At 41.1% G+C, this 23,389-nt stretch overlaps 1 protein-coding gene across 6 annotated transcripts in view; it reads left to right on the top strand.

Moving 5' to 3' along the window:
- The first annotated feature begins 12,094 nt into the window (after nucleotides 1-12,094).
- GRM3 (glutamate metabotropic receptor 3) overlaps nucleotides 12,095-23,389 on the top strand; it is a 103,393-nt gene continuing 92,098 nt past the window's right edge. For 5 of the 6 annotated variants that reach the window (XM_039723772.1, XM_039723774.1, XM_039723776.1 and 2 more), the window contains exon 1: nucleotides 12,095-12,783. The gene's annotated coding sequence lies outside the window, so the exon portion shown is untranslated. Of the gene's footprint in view, nucleotides 12,784-13,493; nucleotides 13,589-23,389 lie in introns of those variants that run through there. The other variant, XM_039723778.1, reaches the window with a different exon arrangement.

The following is a 23,389-nucleotide window of genomic DNA, read 5'->3' as shown; positions in this document are numbered from 1 at the left end:
GCTAAGGCAGGAAATGTTTAGCAAGAAGATAATTATTTCATTGGTGCTTCCCCAGGAGGTGGAGGCTGGCTTATTCCACGCTGTGCAGCAGCAGGTTCCACACACATCCAAAATGAGGTGCAGTGAGATGAGATTTTATGAATACCAGAGGAATTTGCATTAGATAACATTTGTATATCTTCAAAGCTTTAATATCTGCTTGCAAATCTCATCCCCAAATCCCCAAAACACACAAAATTAATTTCATTTGAATAAGTCAAGGCCTTAAAAACTTAAATACTTAGAAGTTCTAACACTAAAATAACAGGCTGCCCAGACCAGTGATGCAGTCACCAACCCTGGAGGCATTTAAAAGATGTGCAGATGTGGCATTTGGGGACATGGCTTAGTGGAGGACTTGGCATTGCTGGGTTAATGGTTGGACTTTATGATCTTAGAGGGCTTTTTCAACCTAAACAATTCTATGGAATAGTAAATTTTATCACATCATACCATTTTACTGTGTTTCCCATGGTAGCAACTTCCACATTAAAAACAGACTGTAAGTATGAAACGGGAAGGATTTGTGTAGGGGAGCATGTGTAAATAAACAGAAATAGGGTAAAATAGGGTTGTGCTGGATCTCGCTTTTTATGTTTGAGAAAAGTGTAATTCTGGGGGCAGACAAAAAAGTGAAGAATGCTTATTAAATAGAAAGTCACTTATTTCTGAGATGAGTTCAGTTTTATTTTGCTGTGTTTGCTGTATAAAGAGCATCTCAGATGTTTACAGTACTGGTGTCTGAGAGAGACTTATTAAGAAACAGTGCAAATGAAAGGCTGCAAGTTCATTTTCCATGCAGTCACCTGCATCTTATCCCACTCGTCTTTTATCACAGATATGTATTTAACATAATTATTTGACAGAGTTTTAGCACTGTAAGAAATAACATAAACAGAATTTATTCACAGAAATATGTTTTTGCTGAGAGAACGGCTGTTAGCAACATTAAAATTTGAACATGTGTGTGTCAGAGCAAAACAGTGTACAAAAATATTTTCTGCTATTTCTCTAACACTAATAAAACAAAAAGAAAAAAAACTCAAAAAACCATTCTACCTGTAGCTTTTATTTCCCATTTCACTGTTATTTTTCACAGTTCCTATAGGAATATCTGCAGTCACATTGAAATAGATTTTAGATTTTACAAAACTTAACCAGACTTTTTTTTTGCATCTCCTTTTTTTAAAATTAGACTTATAAGTATACAATTCAACTTTACAGTGCAGACTTTTCAACTTCCAGCTGGCACAAAGAGATTAAATACATGAGAACAACTAGGATGCCACTCTATAAATCAAGGTGATCCTGGCGTGTCCATTCCTGCAGTCCTCTGCTGCCCCGAGGCAAAAAAGCAGTAGGGATTTTCTTTATTCTTTCCTAATCCTCTCAGTTTCAGTGACTGACAGTGCTGGCAGCACTGCAGAGGAAAGGAAGGTTCAGTGGCTGTGCTGTGGGAGCTGCAGGGCTGAGAACCATGGGGCTGCTGAGGTGGAATGAAGGAAGGATGGGCATTGCCACAGGGAGCTCTCTGACCCCTTCACCAGGTGCATTTGGGACTCAGACACTTCTAGGGCTCAGACAGACATCATCAATTACATCTACAGAGGTGTTCATCTGGCCAAATGTCTGGGGTGCAACCAAGACTCATTTCACAATTAGCACAGGGAGACAGGCAGTTTAAGGATGTGAGTCATTTAACACCCTACATATAAAAAGAGTTGTCAAAAATGGGTAAGAGCAATTATAATTCTTAAATTAAAACAAAGAGGAAAAAAAATATCACTTCTCTCCATTGAGTATAGCCAGTGATCTGAAAGAGGCCAATCCACTTTACCTATTTATGCCATAGATATTTCACACTCTTGAGGTCTTATTTTTTGTGCCACAACTCACAGCTGATGTGTCAACTGGTTTTCAGACCTTTTTCATTCTGTCTCAGTTGCTTGGATCATAATCTACAGCAAGTCAAATCTTTCCTTTGCCTGTCTCATCTGCTTCATCGGTAGCAGGTGTTTATCTAGACTAGCAAATTCAGGAAGTTAAAGTTATTCTGACAGCCACCCTCTGAGCGTGGGGTTGTCTCAAGTACTTAGCAATATGTGTTTACAGGCTGGATACAGGTAGCTGGTGTTTGTAATAAATCTGCCAGGCCTTTTGCAAGAACTTGGTGTCAGTTTTCTTCTTTCTCTAGTTGAAATATGTCAGCAAGTCCCATTGAGTTGAAACCAGAGGGAAGTGTCTTTCCTCTGCAGATGTCCTCAAGCCTTTTTACACTTTAGTATGCACAGGTTTCCTTTGGGTCTGCCTAGACTGAAGTAAAGAAAGTTAGTTGTAAGCTGAGAAACCATCTAAGCCAACTTCATCTTTGTACTGTAGTGCAAAAAAAGACATATATTGATCAGTCAGGTGTAATAGGTTAGACATTTACCCATTATACTGTTTTGCTCCCATAAAAGCAATTCAGGAAATATGAAACAGAGAGAGAAGAAAAAAAGGGGGTTTTATTGCTAGGGTAATATCTCTGACTCTTTTAATGTTTAGAAGTATGACCAGAAAGGTGAGGAAGTCAGAAATTAAATTTCCAGTCCAAGAAATGAGAGTTCTTTTGAGCAGTGTCAGCAAAGTATTTCCCATTTACTTCTCCACAAGACTTTCCACAGCAAGTCTTGACAGCCACGTAAGAATTGATGAAGTAAAACCTGTGTGGCTGGGCTGATGGAAGAGGTGGCTGCCAGGGTACTTTGATATTCCACTAAACTGAACTTATGAGTCCTGGTATCTCCCTCACACTTATACAAGTCACTTCAGATGCCATCCAAATGGCCACAAATATTCATGTCTTCACAAACAGCTGGAAAGCTCATCTTCAGTATAGCTCATTTACATTATTCCCTCTTCTGCAGTCAATTGCCTATTGGTCTTAGAGATAGGATTTAGGCAATTGCTTTATGATCTATAAAAGCTTGAGTGTCAAACATTAAACAGGAAGGAGTTTTCAGGTGAAATATGTGGAAAAAAGCACAACTATCAATGGCTTCTTTTTTTTTTTTTTTTTTTTTTTTACTACCTCAGAAGAAAGCTGGCAGAGTTGGAGGAGCAATAAATAGCCCAGGTATAGAAGAAGCACTGAAGGATGTTAAGGCTATAACAGAAAACACAAATTATTTTTTTGCATCAGTGTTCACCATAGCTTTTCTTTAGAGGTGATCTATCTCAAATCTAGCTGTCAAGAGCAAGAATATATAAAAAAGTGATAAAATGAACAATAAAAACTTTGAGTCCCAAGCGATAAAGGGATTCAGGTTTGAAACTGCTGATCTGTGATCTGTAGCCTCTTTCTTAATTCAGCCTTCTTACCAGAGGAGTAGAATAAGTCAGCTGTTGTTTAATAGTATTTTGGGGGTGGTCTGGAGAAAAAGAGATTAATAAGTCTGTCTGTCAGAAAATTGCTAAGAAAACTAGCAAGGAATGGCCTTTAGTAATGTGTGGAAAAATCAGTTGGGAATAGGTTCTCCATATGGGGAAAGCTGTGCTGCACATGGCTGCAGGAGCACTTTGGGTCCTATAAGGTACAGGTGACTTGTAGTTGGATCTTTGCAACATTTCTGACAAATATCCTCATAAAAGAGTCTCAAGGAAACTTAGCAAAGACAAAGGCAGGTAGGAGGTGCCTGAAAAAGGAGGGAGCAAAGGGAAGGGATTCATGTTCCATTTTCATTATGAAGGAAAACCTCCCTCCCCAGTGAGTTCCCCAGCTGTCTGTTCATTAACATAGTCTGGAAAGATCTGGAAAGTGGTTGACTAATGAGACACAAGATGTACTTATATAAAGAGATATTCAGAATAGTAAAAAGCCAAACTAGCAGCTACAAGGCACAAAAAGATATCACAATATTGACTGACTGGACAATAAAATGGCAGATGCAAATCACTGTCAGTGAATGTGAAAAACTGCAGATGAGACAAAAAATAACTCTAGCTCTGCATGTGATACAATGGCCTCTAAATTAACTACTACTCCTTATGACAGTTTCTCTGAAAAATGCCAGCTCAGCTTTCCTTTGTTAAAATGACAAAGAAAATGTTAGAAGTTTTTAGGAAGGAAAAGAAAAAAAAAGGAAAAAAGAAAACCAATATCATCATTATGAGACTGTAATAATAGGTATTTCTCCCACACCTGGAGGTCTCCAAATAGTGATGTGCGGATCTCAGAAAAAGGGAATGTAAAGTTCAAAAAGAATAGAGAAGGGCAAAAATCTGGACAGAAGCAAATCACGAGAAAGGAAAACTGAATAGCCTGGGATTTTTCATCTTTTATGCAGGGGAAGTGTACGAAAAATGTCTAAAGCCATGAATAGATTGAAGAGAATGAAGAAGGAAAAAGTATTTGTGGTTTCCCAGAACACAGTAGATCAGGGTTCTTGCTGAGGCAGGAACTTTAAAATGTAAAAAAAAAATAGAAGTGCTTTTCACACACTGACTATTTTGGTGAGGGAAATCCCCATAGCAGGGTTTTGTAAAGGCAAACAGAATAATGGGATCAAAAGAAGATTAAAGTCCCTAAAGCATAGGTTGCTGGAAGCCATAAGTGGTATATCAAGAGAAAAATGTTCTATTTTGTCTAGTCCTCAAGTTTTTCTAAGTACATCCTACTGACCAGGATTAGACAGAAAATACTCTCCTTGATGGACATTTGGTGTGATCACAAAACACTGTGCTTAGGAAGCTGCTTCTGTTCCATGGCCAGGATCTGATAGCTGTCACCACATGAGGTGCTCCTTCTACACCATAAGAGAACTACCAGGCCAAAATCCACCTGTAATAAATACTTTAGGTATCTTCTATTTTTCTCTTTTTTTTCTTTGTGGTTTTTTTTTCTCTCTCTTCTCTTCTCTTCTCTTCTCTTCTCTTCTCTTCTCTTCTCTTCTCTTCTCTTCTCTTCTCTTCTCTTCTCTTCTCTTCTCTTCTCTTCTCTCTGTTAGGACTACAGGATTAATACCAAGCTGTGGTCTAATTACTGAGCATTTCACATGATGAAGCTCTGTTTACAACAGTTCACACCCTTAACAAAATTTTGTTGTTGAGATGGACTTTCCAATGTTGATTCTCTTCCTCTCTGTATAATTTCATACAAAAAGATTTAGTCACTTATGAGAATGAGTCTAAGAAAACCATAATGTTCTCCTAGTCAAACTTTAGGACCAGAAAAAAAACAGCAGCTGGGAGCACAACTTAATATAAGGTGAGCAACAGCCATGGCTTCAAGGTATCCTGTAAGCTATTCTGAAAGTGTAGAGCTCCTAAGTGTGAAAAATCAGGTCCTAAGAAGTCACTAATGCTCTTGGGTTTTAATGCATATGTCTTATGACAGAAATGTAATGCATATGTCTTAAACAGAAAACCAGTTTACCAGCCCTACCTCAAGAGTGGAGTAAAAACTAAATGAAACAAAAAGAGTTTCAAAACACTTGAATGTTTTTCTGAAAAGGAAAGGACCATTCTCCATGTGATGCAGAGGAAGATGAGTGCACAGTATACAAAGGCAAGGCAGAGACACTGAGCAGTGCAGGGAAATCAAATTATTGACAAAACCCTATTTCTTTAGGGTGCTGAATGTGTCAGGATTTTCTGAAAGAGAAAAAAAGGACAGTGTTAAACCAATTGAAGAGTGTATCCACATGCACGAGGGAGCTGAATTAAAATTCCACTATCAATGTTTGTTCTTATTGCTGTTCAGCTTTAAGTTATTCTCTTAACCACATTTAATGGTGTGCAATTTAAATAGAACAAGCTGAATAAAAACATACAGATCTCACGATTTGCCTGCATTTCTTTTTTTTTTTTTTTTTAATTAGTGAGGACAACAGCATTCTGGAGGGGAAAGAAAAAAAGAAGAGGCATTCAATAAAAGGCTTTTAAACAGCTCAAGTGCTATTTTTGTTACCATCTGCTCAATTATATTTTATGCTACTTGCAGTTTTCCAAGGCCAGGTATGTCTTTCCTGTTGGAAAATGGTTTGTCTTTGTTAAGGGAAAGTCAAAATCCTTAGCTTGTGACTGATTTAGATTTCTTGGTTTTTTTGTTCCAGTCTCATTTCCAGGAACTTCATTCCTTTTATTTCAGCTTTCTAATTCTGGACTCACTGTTCCTTCCAGGGGTGCTAGCAAAATTAAATGGTTGGGAAAAAGAAAAAAAACAACACAATAAAAACTAAGATGCCACTAACAAAAATCTAAGCCAAGATAAACTCCAGAATGTCTTTCAGCTGAAAAATACAATAAACTTCCTGTTTATAAATTTATCCATTCATTTTTAACTAGTGGCAAAGCAGAATCTCAGCAGGACACTTCGAAAGTAGTATATCCAGATGGATTCTCAGTGTGAAAGAATTCAGAAATAAACTCACTGACATAATAAAAACAGGGTTTCCAGGCTTGCAAAGCAGTAGTGTAGGGACTGTGAGTAAATTTATTTCACAGGAAGCCTGTATCCTGTGCTAATGGGAAAATGTAGATCTCTTACGTTGCTCTGTATGTGGCAGGTCGTAGATATGATGGGATTATAAAGGAAATGGATCTGTGTGCCACAGCCCCTGACAGCTCTGTGCTACATTTCTTGGCCTGTGCCCTAATTCAGAGTCACAAGTAATCCCTCCTATGAGCCAGTCAATGCTTTAAGTGGTTCACAGCTCGACTGTGTCACATCACCCCCCAGGGGCAAGGCAAAACTGTCAATAATTCCTAAGCACCTTAAACAAAATATGTAAATGCAGTAATTCCAACAGAGAAGAGCTATGGGTGAAGGGAAAGTGTTTCAAAGAGAAGAAATGTTAGGGGATTTTCAGGGGGGAGGAAGAAGTAGTTTGAAGAAGCCAGACTGCTAGCAGCTCAGACACTAATAAAAAGAATAATAATGCACAGAAACATAAAGGTGACTTAAAAGCAAAATATGTAGGAAATTCTCGTATCTAGTACCCAATTATTCATATGGCAAAAGACATAAGAGTATTTTGTAGAATGGGGTCATCTGTTCATATTACTTTAAATATGGCAGAGAATGTGCTACTGTGCCATGCCCTGTCCCCTGTGCCTCCAGGGGAGGGCTAGAGCCTCCTCTCAGAAGACAAAAAAGACAAATAAGAAGACAAATAACACCTCCTATATCAGAGACATTGCAGGATGGAGTGAGAAAGTGCAGAAGGGTGGTGGACCTAGATAGACACAAGCTGGCAGAGATTTAAAGTGTCCTGTATGTGTCAGGCAGATCCTGTGCTATGTTCATCCCTGCACCTGCACAAACTGCAGCAGGATTTTGGCTAGGGAAGGGCTGGAGGGTGCAAGTGGAGTGTGTATACTTGTATATCGTGCAGGGACCTGGAGGGACCCTTGCTGCTCATGTATTTTTATGAAGGAGCCCCATTTGGACAACATCTGGATGTCACGTGTGTCTCCAGCAGTATGTTGGGAAACCTGATTTCTGAGAAGGAAGCAGAGGTGGAAAGAGGGCAGCTGGTTCCCACAGTGAAGCCAGACCTTTTCGCCTCTTGTAGCTGATGAAGATGAACAACAGCTGCTGGGTTTTTTCCATGGAAAGAGGTTTCTTTGTGGAGAAGGGGCAAGGAGATCTTGGAGTTAACTGGAGACATGGGTAATAGGCATGAGCAGGTCTAAAGAGTAAAAGAGAAGGAGGTGAAAAAGGCAGAGGAAGACTGAAGGAAATGGGAAAAATCACTGGAAGAAAGGTGAGGAGAAGAGACAGATAAAGACATTGATGGTCATGGGAGATGGAGGCAGAAGGGAGGATGCTGCTATATGTGCACAGACAGTGTGGAGTGCAGTCTTTCTTCCATGTGCCAGACCTTAACACATGAAACACAGTTTTTTTATTGTGTTGAGCGTTAGAGTTACCACTGTCCTTGGGCATGAGAAAGGCTCAGAATGTCCCAAAAAAGCCCGAGTATGTAATGGCATATTCTTCCTGTTGGCACAAGGCCAGTGTCCCTTCAGCCAGCTAAGAAAGACATCACAGGACATCTGACAGGGAATAACAATTCCACTGAAGGCCCGAGAGGTGCCACATGAATCAGCCATAAGAGGAGCAGCACTGCATGTACATGAGGACTTTCTGCACCATGTGTGTTGACCTAAACTCTCTTCAAAGCCACTTAACAATGAGAAAGGAAGACATTCCATTTTGATGATGAGCTTCATGATGAAGACCATCAGTGTTGTTTGTTAAGAGAAAAGAAAGTCTATTTTTGTCATATTTTCTACACCCTGCCCAGCTGAGGAAGCAGAGGGGCTTTGTTGGGCAGCCAGCAACCACAGCAGTGCATAATTTTCCACAGCAATCCATGAGGTCCTGGAGTATGACAGAGCTACACCGGTTACCCTCTTCATTGCAGTGGATCTTCCCTAGTGATCCCATATTCCTCTGAAAGCCAAGTGCAACTGGGTTGTTCCTTTGGAGTATGTCCATGTCCCTGACAATTGGCCGATAGGGATGAGTCAGAGAGTGTGGGGTTTTGTAGATCCCTGCATCAACCTTTATGAACTTTTTGCCTTTCTGTCTCAGGAGGCAGAGACTGGCATGGCTTTGGGTTTGTGGAGACATGTCTAGACTCCTGTCACTGCTCCCATCCAAACAGGGTTTTGTACCCTGAGACTGGCAGACTCCCAGGAGAACAGGGTATCATCTCTAGGTGCCTCTGATGTGTGCCCCAAACCACAGAGGTAAGCCAGGATTGGCTCTGGGGTGATGAGCACAGCTGTTAGCTCAGGCAGAGCCACAGAACGGGATCCTGCCCACTCACATGTCACTTCCACACAGGAAACAGAGGCAGAGCTCTTGGAAATCAGGTGGCAGGGAGCAATTTGCTAGAAAAAGCCTCATTGATCTATGGCCCATTCCTGCCCATTTCTGTAAGGCCCCCAGGAAAGGAGGAAAGACCATAAGCCTCATTAATTATTCAGGTAGGCCAGGCCCAATCCATAGGTCACTCACTGGCTGTACAAGCACATTTGCAATTTTTTCAAAGCTTTGCTTTAGTCTTTAATCAGCAAATAACTTGAGTGTGTCCCAAAACAGATGCTTATAGCAAGTTGGGGAACCCTACAAAGTGTTTTGCTGGAACAGTATCTTCCTATCAAATGTAAAATTGGAAAGTTCCCATGCGTACAGTCTTGAAGTTCTTGCTAAAATTCTATGTAAGGAAAAGACACGCATCTGTTCATTTGTTCATAAGCCTGTTAATCACATGCTAAAATTCTATGTAAGGAAAAGACACGCATCTGTTCATAAGCCTGTTAATCATATTCACAAATTTTATAAAAACAAATTCTTCAGCTCATCAAAGCTTTCTATGAACTCAATTTGGTGTTATGTGAGATCTGAATTTGAAAGAAATAGATCTTTTAACTGGATGTAACTACTATTTCACTAATAGATAATTCACAAAGCCAAGATATTCCTATTTCACAAAATTTAATGCTGCTTTACCATCTTTGTTTCACAGGCAGGAAGGAAATAAACACATTTCATATTAAAACCCATTCTTTGGATCCAGGCCACAGACATTGAGGGCTGTTGATTGTTTTCTCCAAGCTGTCCCCTGGCAGAAGTTACACAGCCTCATTTCTGTGTCTAACCGTGGGTGTATCTACAATTAAGTGTAGCACGAGGTGCTCAGTTTAGCCTGAAATGAATGATCTGCCAGTAGCACCCAAACACAGCTTATCCCAGAGCTTCACTGAGATCTTTGTATTGCCTTGCACTGTCCCACTGTGTGTACCTGTAAGCCTGAACCTCTGACAGACTAAAAGCCATGCTCAGTACACAGTTGCATCTTCAGAACACCCTCATGGATGCATCACGTGCTATCCCAAAAGAGAATTGAGGCACAGTTGTGTTCCCTACAAAAATACTCATGGTTTTCTAGGGTCATAAGCTGAAATGAGGTCTCCAGAATCCTGCTTGAGAAAGACAGAGGTAGGTTGTCTTATGGCTAAAATGAGACCCTGTTGTGCCAGGAAAACTGGCTGAGAAAGAACCCTGGAAGTGGAAATGAAACCCTTCTGCCTTTGCCTACATCTTTTTTGCTTGTTGAGGTTTATTTTCCTGTTTCTCAGTAACCATGAATCATGTGTAAATGCAAGTAGTAGCAACATTAGGGACTGATATCCTATTGCATAGACATTGCACAGACATTGCACAGCAGCAAGACATGGAAAGGGAGTAAACCATTGGTACCACTGATGTTTTTGAAGCACAGAACAAATGACTGGGTCACCTCCCCTGCTCTAAGTGACCTGCTGCAAATCAGACAACACATCTCAGCCTAATGCCACTTGGTGCCTGTGGTGGCCAATTTCATACACAGTGGGTTTTACATCCTACCCAATGAAAAAGTTACTTTCATACTCACTTTGAGGCATGATTGCTATGTACAGAGCAATGCAGAATCAGATTATTCTTTTCCCTCACCTTTCCTGGCAATCAGCCTGCAGGACTGTGAAAAAATTGTATTCTGAACCTATTTGTCAAATGGTGGTGTGATTCAAAAGACATGAGACTGATTTCCTATTCATTCCAGTTTACCCTTATGTTACAGCAACGTCTCATGTACATTTTGATCTCATCTAAAGTAGGGTAAACCTGAGAGAAACTGCTGTCTTTCATTCTGCTCTCTGCTTAAGTCCTTAATGAAACAGTTTTAACAGGCACATCTCTGCAAATGTCCTTGGCTTCCAAGAAAGAAAAAAATCATAGAATTAGCCAGGTAGCTCAAATATAATGGTAGATCACAAAAGTAAACAGGTGTTAAATAACTAAACATAAAATATTCCAAAGCAGAAGCAGATTATTTTCTTTCATTTCCTTTTACTTTGTTTTAACTCCTTACTGAAACTGTGGCTGCCGAAACAATAGTGGCCCCATGTGAGCTGCTGGATTGCAGCTCCTGACTGCAGTGTCTCTTTCCTTGCTTCAGCTGAGCACTGGTGGGGTTATGTCCAAAGGTGGGGGAAAACATCCAGGGAGAAGTGGACAATGGGCTTTTCCCTGCTAAAGAATAAGAAATTCTCACTGGAGCTGTATGGAAAGGGAGGTATTGGGATTTTGCAGACATCCTCTCCATACTACACCCAACCAGCAGGAAGCAGCTGCTCACTGTCCCCCACAGCAGAGAATAAGCAATGAAGCCACACATAACACCAGCAATGCCCCATGCAGCATGGCTTAAACTCACCCTCTCTGAAGCCAATGCATCCATCCTCACTGACTCTTACAGTTCACTCACCTCACTGGGTTTAATTCTTTCTTTAGGACCACAACCTTCTGTTAAAATTCCAGCTGCTATAAACCCATGGTTTTCAAATACATACAAGCCAAAAAGTAGCTTTCTTTCTCCCTTTGTATCCAGCTTTGCTGCACTCTGAAGTGATCTTTCCACAGTAACTATTTTTCTTCTCTCTTCCCAGTTAAAATATAGAGAGATAATATAAAGACTGTGGATAATACATATACATGTATCTGAATATAACGATTCATATGTTATATACATATATTTGTGTACATATATTGGTATAATTTCTTTGTATCTATCTATATGTCTGTCTATCTATCTATCTATCTATCTATCAATCCACAAACATACATACATACATACATACATACATACACAAATACATTGTTTTTCTAGGAGATGTGGAGCAGAAGCAAATCGATCAAGCCAGCTGGCAGCGAGAAGGCAGGAGGAGGGTGATACAACGCCCTGAACTGCCTCGGCTCTCCCGGCTGCTCCGTGCTCACCCTGCCCGCTCCCGGCTCTTTGAGGATGCGACAAGTCGCAGTGCCGGGGCGCAGCATCCTCGGAGGAGCGTGTGCGCTCCCCCCGCCCCGGCCCCGTCCAATCAGGGCGCTGGGGGAGGGATGCTCGGGGCAGGGATGCAGGGTTGCCAGGCGACAGCAGCGTCCCCGTGTCCCCCCCCCCCAAGCCCTGTGCTCCCCCCGGGACCGGGCTGCGCGCTGCCCGCGCTGCCGGCGCAGTTAAACAGCCGCGGGGAGCCCCGCAGCATGGGGCTCGCCTCCTTGCCAGCCACAGCCCCGCTCCCGGCCGTGCCAGGAGCGATAGCCAGCTCCGGAGTGAGAACTAGGAAGGCGGTCAATGAATAAATGCTAGGGATAGGGCTCAGCCGGCCCCTCCGCGCAGCGCCGAGCGCCGGGGGAGGCGGTCTGCGAACGCCAGCCAGCTCCCACTCCCTGTCTTTGCAACTCTAGGTCGCCTCCTAATTTAAAGCTTTGCACCAATCCCCTTTGCCCGGAAAGGAGAGGAAATCTAGAAAGATGCCAGGCTGCGAAAAGGGACCCCAATTCACAGCGCCGGTCCCAGGCGCTGCCTGGCTGAGCAGAGCCAAAGTTGGTCAGAGGAGCGGGAAGCGGGTGCTCCAGGGGAGAGGGGAAAGGAGGGGGATCATCGCTTGGTGATCACGACCTCTCCGTCCCGTTGTCCCCCTCTTCTCCTTCCCTCTCAGCTTACCTCTGACCACTTAGGAGGCCTTGATGAGTTTCCATCGGGATCCGATCCAAGGTGGGGGGGAGAAAGGGTGATTGTTCCCAGAGGAAGCGGCTCACACAAGTTTGGGGGGTGAGACTCCCCGCTGGATGTTTAACGAGCACATCGGGAGGCCCGCGATGCCCGGGGGCAACTGGAGACCCTCACCAGGACCCATCCTCATTGCACGGTAAGAAGCTGGGCTCTGCCATCCCGCGTCCTGGTCCCTGCATCCCACATCCCCGTCTCTGCATCCTGCGTCTCGAATTCGCGCATCCCGGTCCTCACATCCCCGTATCCCGCATCTCAATCCTCGCATCCCACTCCTTGCATCTCACACCCTGCAGCCTGGATCCCTGCATCCCGGGTCCCTGCAGCCCACCCCCGCCCCATTCTGCCTCTGGACCAGGCGCAGCCGCTGCCCCGGGGGTTGCGGGTTGTGCAGCCAGGAAAAAGTTTAGAGCGGCGAAATGCAAAGAGGTTTCCTGACGGGATTCGGGGGGCAGGGTAAACGGGGAAGGGAGGGAGCAGGAGGAGAACAAGGGCTTTTACACTTGCAGAGGAAGGGTAGGGTTGAGGGGCACCCCTGTGGTCGACAGCTGGGGGGGTCGGGGCAGTGTGCAGAAAGGAGCTGTGTCCAGGTGTTGTCCAGAGGTTCCTGCTCCCACGGGCTTTGGGGGTAAAGGGATGAGATCTTAAGCTTGCCGTCCTATGCCCTTCCTTATAGTGGGGTGAAAAGTGCCAAGCCAGCAGCTGGGAAAACCGTGCTGAGTGCCCAGCTCTTCTCCCTGGATCTGCTGCTGGGAGAGAGTGGGAGAGAGGTGGGGAACCTTAAAGAAATTGGAAGTGCTTTGCTTCTCTGGGAATATCTCCTCTGCAGGGACCTGGCTTGCTCCAGGATCCTAAAATTGGATTATTTCAAAAAGGAAGGAGAGACTAGCAGGGATGATATAGCCATTGTAACTCTTCCTCACATACATAATCTGTGTGTCCATGTGAGTACACAGCCAGCTGTGCAGGGGTGTGTGTTCTTCTGGAGCTGTCTCTGCCTGTGGATGTGCCTTGCCCATGTCCCTGTGTCTCTGGGTGTGCAGGTGTGTCTATCTGTGCTTATGTGTTTGCTGGGATTCGTGTGGATGTTTTCTATGTACAGATTCATAGGAATGTGTTTTTTATTCCCAGACAGTGTTTATCTAACCCTCTGTAGACCTAGAGGTGTGTGGGTACGTACCTTCCATCTGTGTGTGTGCCAGCCACACTGGGACACACATGTGGGTGTGAGAAAGTGGATCTCTATGCCAGTGTAGGTAGGATTTTGGGGAGAGAGCTGGATTTTGGGGGCTTTATGTTATCACAGAGATTCAGTGGATCATTTTACGTACATATCTGCGTATTTCAGCAATCTTGATAAAACTCAAGCAATTGATGAAAAACTAGGCAGGCATCTCACCAGTACTGCATTGAAGTGAACTAAGGATTTGCTGGTAGTTTGTGAGTTCTTTGGCTTCTCAGTTTATGCCACCTGCTGAAGATTATTTTAGTTCTTTTTGTTGTTGTTGTTGTTGGTTTTTTAATTAGTTAAACCAGATTTTAAAAATATTCAGTTGGAAGACTGTGAAACAGAACAGCCTGGGACACAGACTGGTACTTATTTCAGCTTGCATAAGTATATGTCTCATGTTGATTAAATATTCATGAAAACAATTTGAAAATCACACAACACACCTGATCAAATACATATTTTAGAAAAATTATGTTTTTCATTATCTTGAAATGCACCTAAATCATGATGAATTCTTCTGCTGTTATTTATGTTGATTATAAGAAAAGGTAACTTCTCCAGATATATTGGGAAAAATTACACATTAAGCCAATTTTATTCATAGTTAAGGTAATAGAAAAATTGTACTTCCGTAATGTTCATCCTTTGAGTGAAATCTAACAGTTCATGCAAATCCTTCTTAATGAACTGATTATTTGAAGAGCAATGCAAGCTAATTTTCCCCTACTAGAATATTTCATACTTTAATTTCAGTGAGTTTTTTCTTGTTTGTTTGTTTGTTTGGGGTTTGTTTGTTTGTAGTTTGTTTTAATAATGATGTTCTTCATACTCTTGATACCTCTAGAGCCTTCCGTTATATATAAAATATACAACACACTCTAAAATAGAAAATATATTAGTTACTTTACTCCTCCATAACTTGAAGACAAGTAAAATGGCATTGGTATCAAGTACATTAAAACCAGACTTTCATCCTGGAGCCAAGATGCTTTTCTAATCACTGTTGATGTTTGCCTGGGTTACTTGTGTTGATGACCTACTTATAAGCTTCTACAAATAAAGGAATAAAGTTTTTAGGCAAACCTTGACACCTCGTCTAGGAGTAAGATTCTAATTTTATCATTGAAAGACTGGATCTAAAGGAAGATGCAGGGATAAAGTATCTTTCTGGATTCACATAATGTTTTTACAGTTAAATAAATGTGACAATGCAAAGTACTAAATCAGACTGGAAAGCCAAAATAAAAGAAATACATTACAAACAATGCTATCATTCAGTTCAGTGGTCTGTGTTACATAAGTGGAGCTGAATTTGGAAATGAAGGCAGTGTTGGGACATGTAGTGGCATTAAAGAAAGAACAATTTGGATGCTTTGTGTGAACACAACTTGCCCATGGCAGTGTCCTACAGAACATAAATTGTCCTGTGGCTCACAGAGTCCTATATAGAATACCATAAGACATGAAAGACCTGGTTCTAATGTTTCTTATGCTGGGGTCAAATTACAATTTTACCTTTAAAGCCAGTGGGCTAAATTCTCTGCTTGCCTACAAGAATTCAGGTGTGCACATGAGGTGTGCACCCACCAAAAGTCTGGTTTAGCAGTGCAATTTGAGAATCCAGCCTCAAGACTTCACAGGGTGTGAGATCCTGTATATGAGGTTTTAAATTTGCCAACAACATCCTACTGAATGGACTTCATTCTCTAATCAGTTTTGAAAGCTGTCTCCAAAGTCCTACAAAATTTTATCGGGATTGTTGCACCTTGTTTCCTCCACCTTGTTGTACTATAGTTATTAATCAGTTAGTATGAATTTCTGTCATTGGTAAAGTCACTCTCAGGATGTCACAGAACACCACCAAGATGTTTGATGCTCTCCAGGATCAGACAGCATTACTGTCTATGTGGGAATGTGTATAACTATGGCAAGCTACATAAGCTGTTGTGAAGGTGGTGTAATATTGACTGTTGATTTTTCTGCTTATTGGTATAAAACTGAGAGCTGATTTAAAGCTTAATCAAAAACTGAGTCCAGGTTAGAGAGTTAAAGAGAAAATTGTCCTCTTGCTCTCCTAGTGTGGAGAATAAGTCTCTGCTTTAATTCCTGAGTGGGTTGCATTTGAAATGTGGGTAAACCAAAGCCAAAAAAACATGGGGTGACCAGAGGGAAAATCAGCCACCCTGCCCCTGCAGCCAGCCCTGAATGTCCAGAGCAAAACCCTGGTGGACCTGGGTCCAAAGGTGGCAGGAAAGGAGGGTAGTATCCTTCAGTGGCATCATCCTCCTAAGTCTCTGCCTGTGACTGTTTCTCGCTATGAATTCTAGCTGATAATCCAGCCCTAAACTGGCAGGAAAAAAACCAAAAAGCACTTGTAACACATTTCATTTTATGAAAATAAAGATTGACTGAAAATCCCGAGTTTAATTTAGCAGTAAGAGTAAAATGACAAAAAAAAAAAAATTCCTCCAAGGCACAATGCTGCCTGGGAATAGCCTCAATGCAATTGTCAGGTGTTTCCACTGGGACAAAACCACAGTTCATTGTTAGGAGTGCTTCAGCTATTGCAGATTAGTGCAATTTCTTCAGGTCTCTTTCTTCAGGTAAGCCCAGAATGCCGTATGTGATCTCAATGGATTTGCTGGTTTATCTATTGTCTTAAGAGGTTTTCAGACATTAATTTCAGGGATGTGCGGACTTACAAAAATACTGCAAGAAATGTACTTTCTTGTTTCCAGCTACCTTTTGAGAGTAATGCAGCAAATTTTCATGGGGCGTAAATCACTGTGAACCTATCAAAGTCAAAAAGAATTACAAGAACTACAGCAAATTATACAAAAAATGGGCTGTAGAACTGTATTGTTTTTATCTGATATTAGTCCTCTTATATATAAAATTATGCAGTTGCAACAATTATCATGCAAGTTTTCATAGCTATGCTGAGATTATGGGAGTATTTGCATAGTCAGCAATGATACTGCTTGTGTAGGAACTTATGGGCTCCTCATGTTAATCAACAGTCTTTCCCAAAAATGTAAGAGTCAGGTTAGCAGCTTTTCCAGACTAAGACCCAACATATCCACATGGAAAAGCATGGCCTTAACCCCAGCTGCTGAGGCAGCCTTTCTTCAGAACATTTTAAAGTCTGGCATGTGGCTTGAACTTGATAGTACTGATGACCCTGACCTCAAAGTCACTTTCCCAGGGCATCCACAGGGATACAGCATGATCACCAAGTATATGAACTAGATCAAATGTGCATCAAGCAAGGTGTGTAGAGAGGGAATCACTGATAAACCTTTCATGGATGAAATGGGAACTTGGACTTTTGGTGGATGCTGTCAGACCTTGAAATTCTCCATTAGAAAAGTGAATAGAGGAGGGGAAAAAAGTTGTGAAAACAGAAAAAAAAAGATTGAGGAAAATATCTCTGTACAAGACAAAATGGGAAAAATAAAAAGAAGGGAATTGCTTGATAGAAAAGGGGAAAATTATCAGTAGAGATACTCAAATGACTGTTCAATCTGGAAGAGAAGCAAATTAAATGATAAGCCAGTTGTGGGAAGAAGAGATTTTAAGGCAGATGAAGGTGGTGAAGTCAATGGAGACATTGTCAGATTCCAGAGGAAAATCAAGCAAGTCTGCACAAGAGAAAATTAAGTCAAAAGCTGATTGGGAGACCACAAAGCCAGCAAATTCATAGGACAGAACTATATTAGGAGAAGTCATGGGATAATTGTGAAGAAGGATGAACATGTTAGTTTAGAGCTCCCTTTAAGGAACAGGGTACCTGAAAGAATAGGTGAGGTAGAATATGCCAGTGAGAAGAAACAAGAATGCTCTTGAGAAAATGAGATGTGTTTGAGGAGAGAACAAAGGGAAGAATAAAATAGGGAAGTAAAATGAAAGGATTTGGACTGGCATGACATCAGAGGAAAAGCACTGACAAAGGCTGGAAGAAGGGATTGACAAAAAAAAAAAAGGGAAAGAAAATAAAATAGTATCAAAAGGTGTGGGAGGTACAGAAAGTCATCTCCTACTGGTACAGAGGAGGAGATGGAGCCTGGGCTTGCCAGGAGGAAAGAGCTGAAGGGAACCTGAAAACTGGGAAAAACCTTTGTCTAGAACATGACATGCTGGTGGAAGACAGGGAGAAGAGAAAATGTGCAGAATGCAGAGACTGACAACACCCTCAGCTGAGGCTAAAACTTACACATTAGCTTCCACTCCCTCAAAAAACTCCACTAACAAGCCCAGACACAAACCAGGGACAATTTTTGTGCTACCTGAATGCTGCATCTGGAGAAGGGACACATGACTACATAACTGCATGAGACTCAGCCCCTGTGGGTTGTGGTGCTGGTCCTCCAAAGGACACATTGCTGAGCTGACAGAGATCTGCCTTGTGCTCTGTGGAGGATGATGCTGCAGGCAGCTCACCAGTTTGGGATTCCAGCAGCAGGATTCTCCTCTGGAATGAGCCCTGCAGAGAAACTGGCTGAAATAAGTGGGCAACAAGGAGCTGTCTGATTATATCGAGAGGTTCTAAACCGCTTCCAGCAAAATTAATGTGTCAGATGCCAAATCTAACACTAAAGGGACATTAATGGCTTGCAACAGGCTTTGAACACTGTGTAGTGAATCCGACGGTGAGGTGTAGGATGGGACTCAAGTTGAAAAGGGTTTGAAAATCTTACAAAATATTGTTTCACACCTAAATTCCTAAAATTTATACCCAAATATATTCCTAAATTTTTTCAGCCCTAAAAGTTCCTAAACATTGTTCCATTGTTCAGTGGTGTGACTCCCTCCTCTACAGACATGTAATAGCAGGGCTACAGAAATGCTCTCTGTTATAGGAATGCAGGTTAAATGCTCCTCCTCCCTGGTGAGGAAAGAAGCCTGTGGGAAGCCAGTCTGGGTTCTCTGAGAGGCTCCTAGACCAGTACTGACCTTTTTGACCTCGAGCTGTTAGAAGCACAGCTCACCACATCAGGATGGTTATTTTCTATAACAAAGCTGTGATTAAGTCTCCTTAGATCCCAAAGGGTCCCCAGCTTGTGTGTGCCCAGCCTCCACAATGGGGCACCTGCTGCTGTGCTTGAGGGAGCATTTCTACCTGTGTGTTTTGCAAGAGATTTTTGGCTGAGGTATTTTTGGATCCAGTACTTACTGCCTTGAAAATTCTGTATTGCTTTATAATCATTATGTATTATATTGTTATTACTAATTTAATTCACATTGATTGCATCATCTAGTGAAGAAATTGTCAGGAAAGCATGAGAAGACATGTTCTGCTAGTGTTTAAAAATATTACATTTGTAATGCTTAGCAGAAATTGGCTGCCCTACTGTTAGACTCACATAGCAAGAAATGTGATAAAAGTCAAGAAGCAAATTTTGGGGAGGTTTCCATAACTCATAGAATGATTAATTTTTCCCTTTTATTTATCTGTTCTTTCATGACAAGAGAAAGCAGATAAATAGACAAAAGGATGGAGGAAAAAAGAAAGATTAAAATATTGTGCAGTAACACATGTAGGGTTCAGTGCTGAGGTATTAAAAGAACATACATGGATCAGCTCATGTGGCTAAGAACTGCCAAAATTATATTTCTCTACAAGACCACTTAAAAATTTGTATTTTTATGCAAAAAATATAATTGGTCTTGTCATAACAAATCAAAAAGTTTTCAAAAAATCCTTAAAATTTTTTGTGAGATTATGTGTGTATTTGATTGTTCAGTGTCACCAGTCAAGAATATGACTATGGAATTCTTTGCTTTTTATCATAGATTTCTAATGGCATTTTTATAAATCTTTAGTCAGTCAGAAAGACATCTTCACTGTATGTCAACTGAAACTGCATTTGGTTCCTTTGTAAAACTTTTAGACGTTTCTGTAATACCACAAATTGTCTTGATTTTACCTTGTTACAGATGTATTTTACCAGTATTTGACTCTGCCTTGCAAAAAGCAGGGGAGAAAACCACACACACAGGGCATCAATGTAGTAATATTGGATTAAACTTTGGCAAAATGGTGTGAAAAGGAAACCTACAACACCTAATAGACATTACAGTGCATTGTTTGCATAGAGACTATTAAGTTTCTTGTTTTCCTTATCATGAAATACTGGTTCATAAAATAATATTTTTCTAGAAAAATTAGAAAGCTTATAGGAATCTTCTAAGATATTTTCTAAGCCCTGTAAGAACACACTAAAGTATACTTGTTAAATCCATCTTGCAAGAGTTTAATTGTATTCCCTCAGGATCTCTTAATTGTGCTGCTCATTTTGTTCCTTGCAGCCACCCTGGCTTCAGAAGAGCCCTGACAATACCAGAGATCAGCAGACAATGTGCTTTATTAAACAGGTGCAAGCTCATCCTACACTGACTGATGATGAGGTTGAGTTATCAGGCAAGTCTTTGCTCTCAGAAGTTGAGGAAAAGGAAAACAATTGTGTGGAAATCATAGACCAACATTCAAGTCTGTTTTAGCCAAATACTCCTAAACCATACTGCTCAAGCTTCTTTCACACCATTATTACAAAATGCATGTACCTTAAAAAAAGAAAGGCATTTGCTTCATAACCAAGAAAAGAAATAAACTACCTCAGGTCTTAAAAGCAGAACAAAGCCCACTGCTGTTCCAACAAAAGCAACATGCAGCCCATGCCTTTTTCATCCATTCACTTGTCATTGTGGCTGTCATAAGGTGCATTTACATATGGCAAATCCCACAGCTGATTCATTAAGATGATTTTATGGGTGAAAAGGGAACATGACTTAATGGAGTCACTCCAGGAATACAAATAAAATCAGATAACTTTCAGAGGATAATAACTTTCCTTTCTGAAGTGGACTTTAATTCTCTAAGAAGAGAATAGCTCTGCTTAAAGCAATCTTTGCTTCTTCACTCAGAAGTGATCTCCGAATAATTGTGCAGTTTAGCTGAACTTTGCTTTCCTTGGTATCCTAGGAGAAAAGCTCTGACAGACTGGGAATTTTAACTTGTTTGTAATGTAAACTCAGTATACTGGTGGTGCTTTTTCAACACTCCAGAAACTGCTTGGGAGGAAAAAGAAATAAATAAAAAGGCTTTGATCCTCTGAGCAAACAAAGAGGGGAGAAGGAGGTTAAAAGAACCATCATTTGTTAAAGGCAGAGAAGGAAAATGTGGGAAAGGTGTTTCTATTTTAACAGTTTCAGAGACAGAAAGAAATATCAGAAACTTCAACAGCATTAGAAGGTTCTGATGAATGAGGTTTGATGCTTTAGTTTTACTGTGTCATTGACATTTTTGAGATTTCTAAGGATTATGAAATTCTCAATAATATCAGTCATCTAAACAAGATTTTTTTTATCCCCAGAAGCAGATATCCAGGACAAAGCTTAGTGATTAATGCTAATACCTTGAGTATCCAGCTCAGATAAACATAGTCCTAGTGGCATCATTCAGCATGGAGAAAGGATGAGTTTAGTCTGGAAGTAACACCAGGTCCTGGAAGCTGAGATTTAATTAATATATCAGGCTTTTGGCCAAAGGGTGGAATGTAAAATGAAGTTTGCAGTAGCAAGGAGAAATGTGCCCTGTTGGATGCTTGTCTCTGAGAGATGCTTCCACTCCCTAAAATGTAGGTATTTTGGCCAGTAGGTAAGATGAAGTCAAGGCTTACATTACTTCTACTTTTTTGCCTGTCTATTTCACTTTTTTTTTTTTAAGGAAGGAGGCAGACAAATAGTTCCACTTAGACCTAACTACTTTAAATCAATGTCCAGGGAGCAGCTGCAGAGTAATAGGGTTTCTGAGTCCTGTGATTTCCTGGCGAGGGCACAAGGTTCCAATTAGAACTTATCCTGAGAGAGTGCAGTGTCCATTAGGGCAGAAATGGATGGAAAGAAGCCTTTTTTATGTAAGATTCTTAATTTTCAAAGATTGTACACAATGTTCCCTTTGCCTGAACACAGCATTTATAGTTCCACAGATAATGACACCAGTAAGGACCTCATCTGATCCATCTCCCCCTCCAAAGGTGGCATAAACTGTCTTTAAATCTTTATTAACTGATACTTGTTGAATGATTTCCTTAAAATCTGCACTAACAGACATTTCACAGCCTCTTGCAGAAGCATATATCTTAAGTGTATCACTGCTCTTATGGACAGAAGGTCTCCAAAAGTTTAACTGAATCTCACTTTTTGCAACCAAGTCTATCACTCTTATCCTCTCTACTATGGAAATTTGAAGCAATTCAGTATTTTCTTTTCCATTCCAGCCTTTTATATTGCAAAGGGATTAGATTTTGGCTGTTTAATGTTCATTTAGGTAATGTTCCCCTCAGTCATCTTCTCCTGACTCAGTGAAATAACTGGTTTTCTTTTGACATTTGCTTTTTTAAGTAGCTTGTTCTTCTTGCTGTTTTCCTTTTTGCCTTCTCTGGTAGCTCCTCTGGACCCATACCCAAAAGATGAGCACAGACAATGAAGACCTTGACTTTCCTTGCCTTGAATACAACATTTCTCAAAGAAATCTTTTGTACCATTTATTTCTTCTGCTCTCCAAGCCTCCTTCCAGCCAGCATTTTGCCCAAGGAACCCTCCGGAGCTCTACAGAGCCATAGTGATGCCCTTGTCCAAAAAAAATTTGGTATATTTTTTCTCAACTGCTTGTGGTCATTCCTAGTTTGCAACCACATCCACCTCCAACCACGTAACTGTCAGCCCTCACATCCACATGAATATTTCAGAAGAAAATATTTTAAGGCAGTTTGAACAACCTGTTGCTTTGTCTTTGCCAGAAGGGTGTGTGTGGGCCATGGCTTCTCTTGGCTCAGTCACTGGTAAAGAGAGAGGATGCCTGGCTGCTCCATTGTCTACCATGTGCCATGTGCAGGAGGGGAGGCCTCCAGACCAGTTCCAGGCATAAAATACACTGATTAATATTGCAGAGTGATGGATACAGATGTGTGGTGGGTACTCCTTTGGGTATTCCAGCTTCAGGCCCCTGGAAAGGCAGAAGCTGCTCAGCTCTCAGGCTCATAATCACAGATCCAGGAGGTCTCAAATGAGACATTCAACCTTGCTGCTGGCAAACACACACAGAGTTCATCTACATTAAGCCTGATGAATGTGGCATTAGGCAAGAATCCAGATCTTCATGACCCCTAGACACACTTTGTGCCTCACTTTTTTAATTTCTCTTCTTTTATTAAGATTCAAACTTTTCCCTGGCCAATCTAGAATATTTCCCAAAATGTCCAGGACATGGATAATGTCAGAGAGGTTCTAATGAAGCTGCCACAGGTACTTGCCCCAAAGGCTCCTTAGAGAACCCTTTACATCTGTTAGGTTCATGCATAAGAGAGTATTAGTTACTGCTAAAAAACAAAAAACAAACAAACAAAATAAAAACTAAACAAAAAAATAAAAAACTCAGGAAGAAAAAAATAAAAGGCTCATCTGTAGTATCTGTATCTGTAGTAATTCATGAAAAAAATAAAAAACTCAGGAA

The sequence above is a fragment of the Passer montanus genome, unplaced genomic scaffold (assembly GCF_014805655.1).
Source record: "Passer montanus isolate IOZ18808 unplaced genomic scaffold, ASM1480565v1 scaffold50, whole genome shotgun sequence".
NCBI lineage: Eukaryota > Metazoa > Chordata > Aves > Passeriformes > Passeridae > Passer > Passer montanus.
Note: the sequence above shows the minus strand (reverse complement) of the source record. Positions and strands in the feature narration are given on the sequence as shown.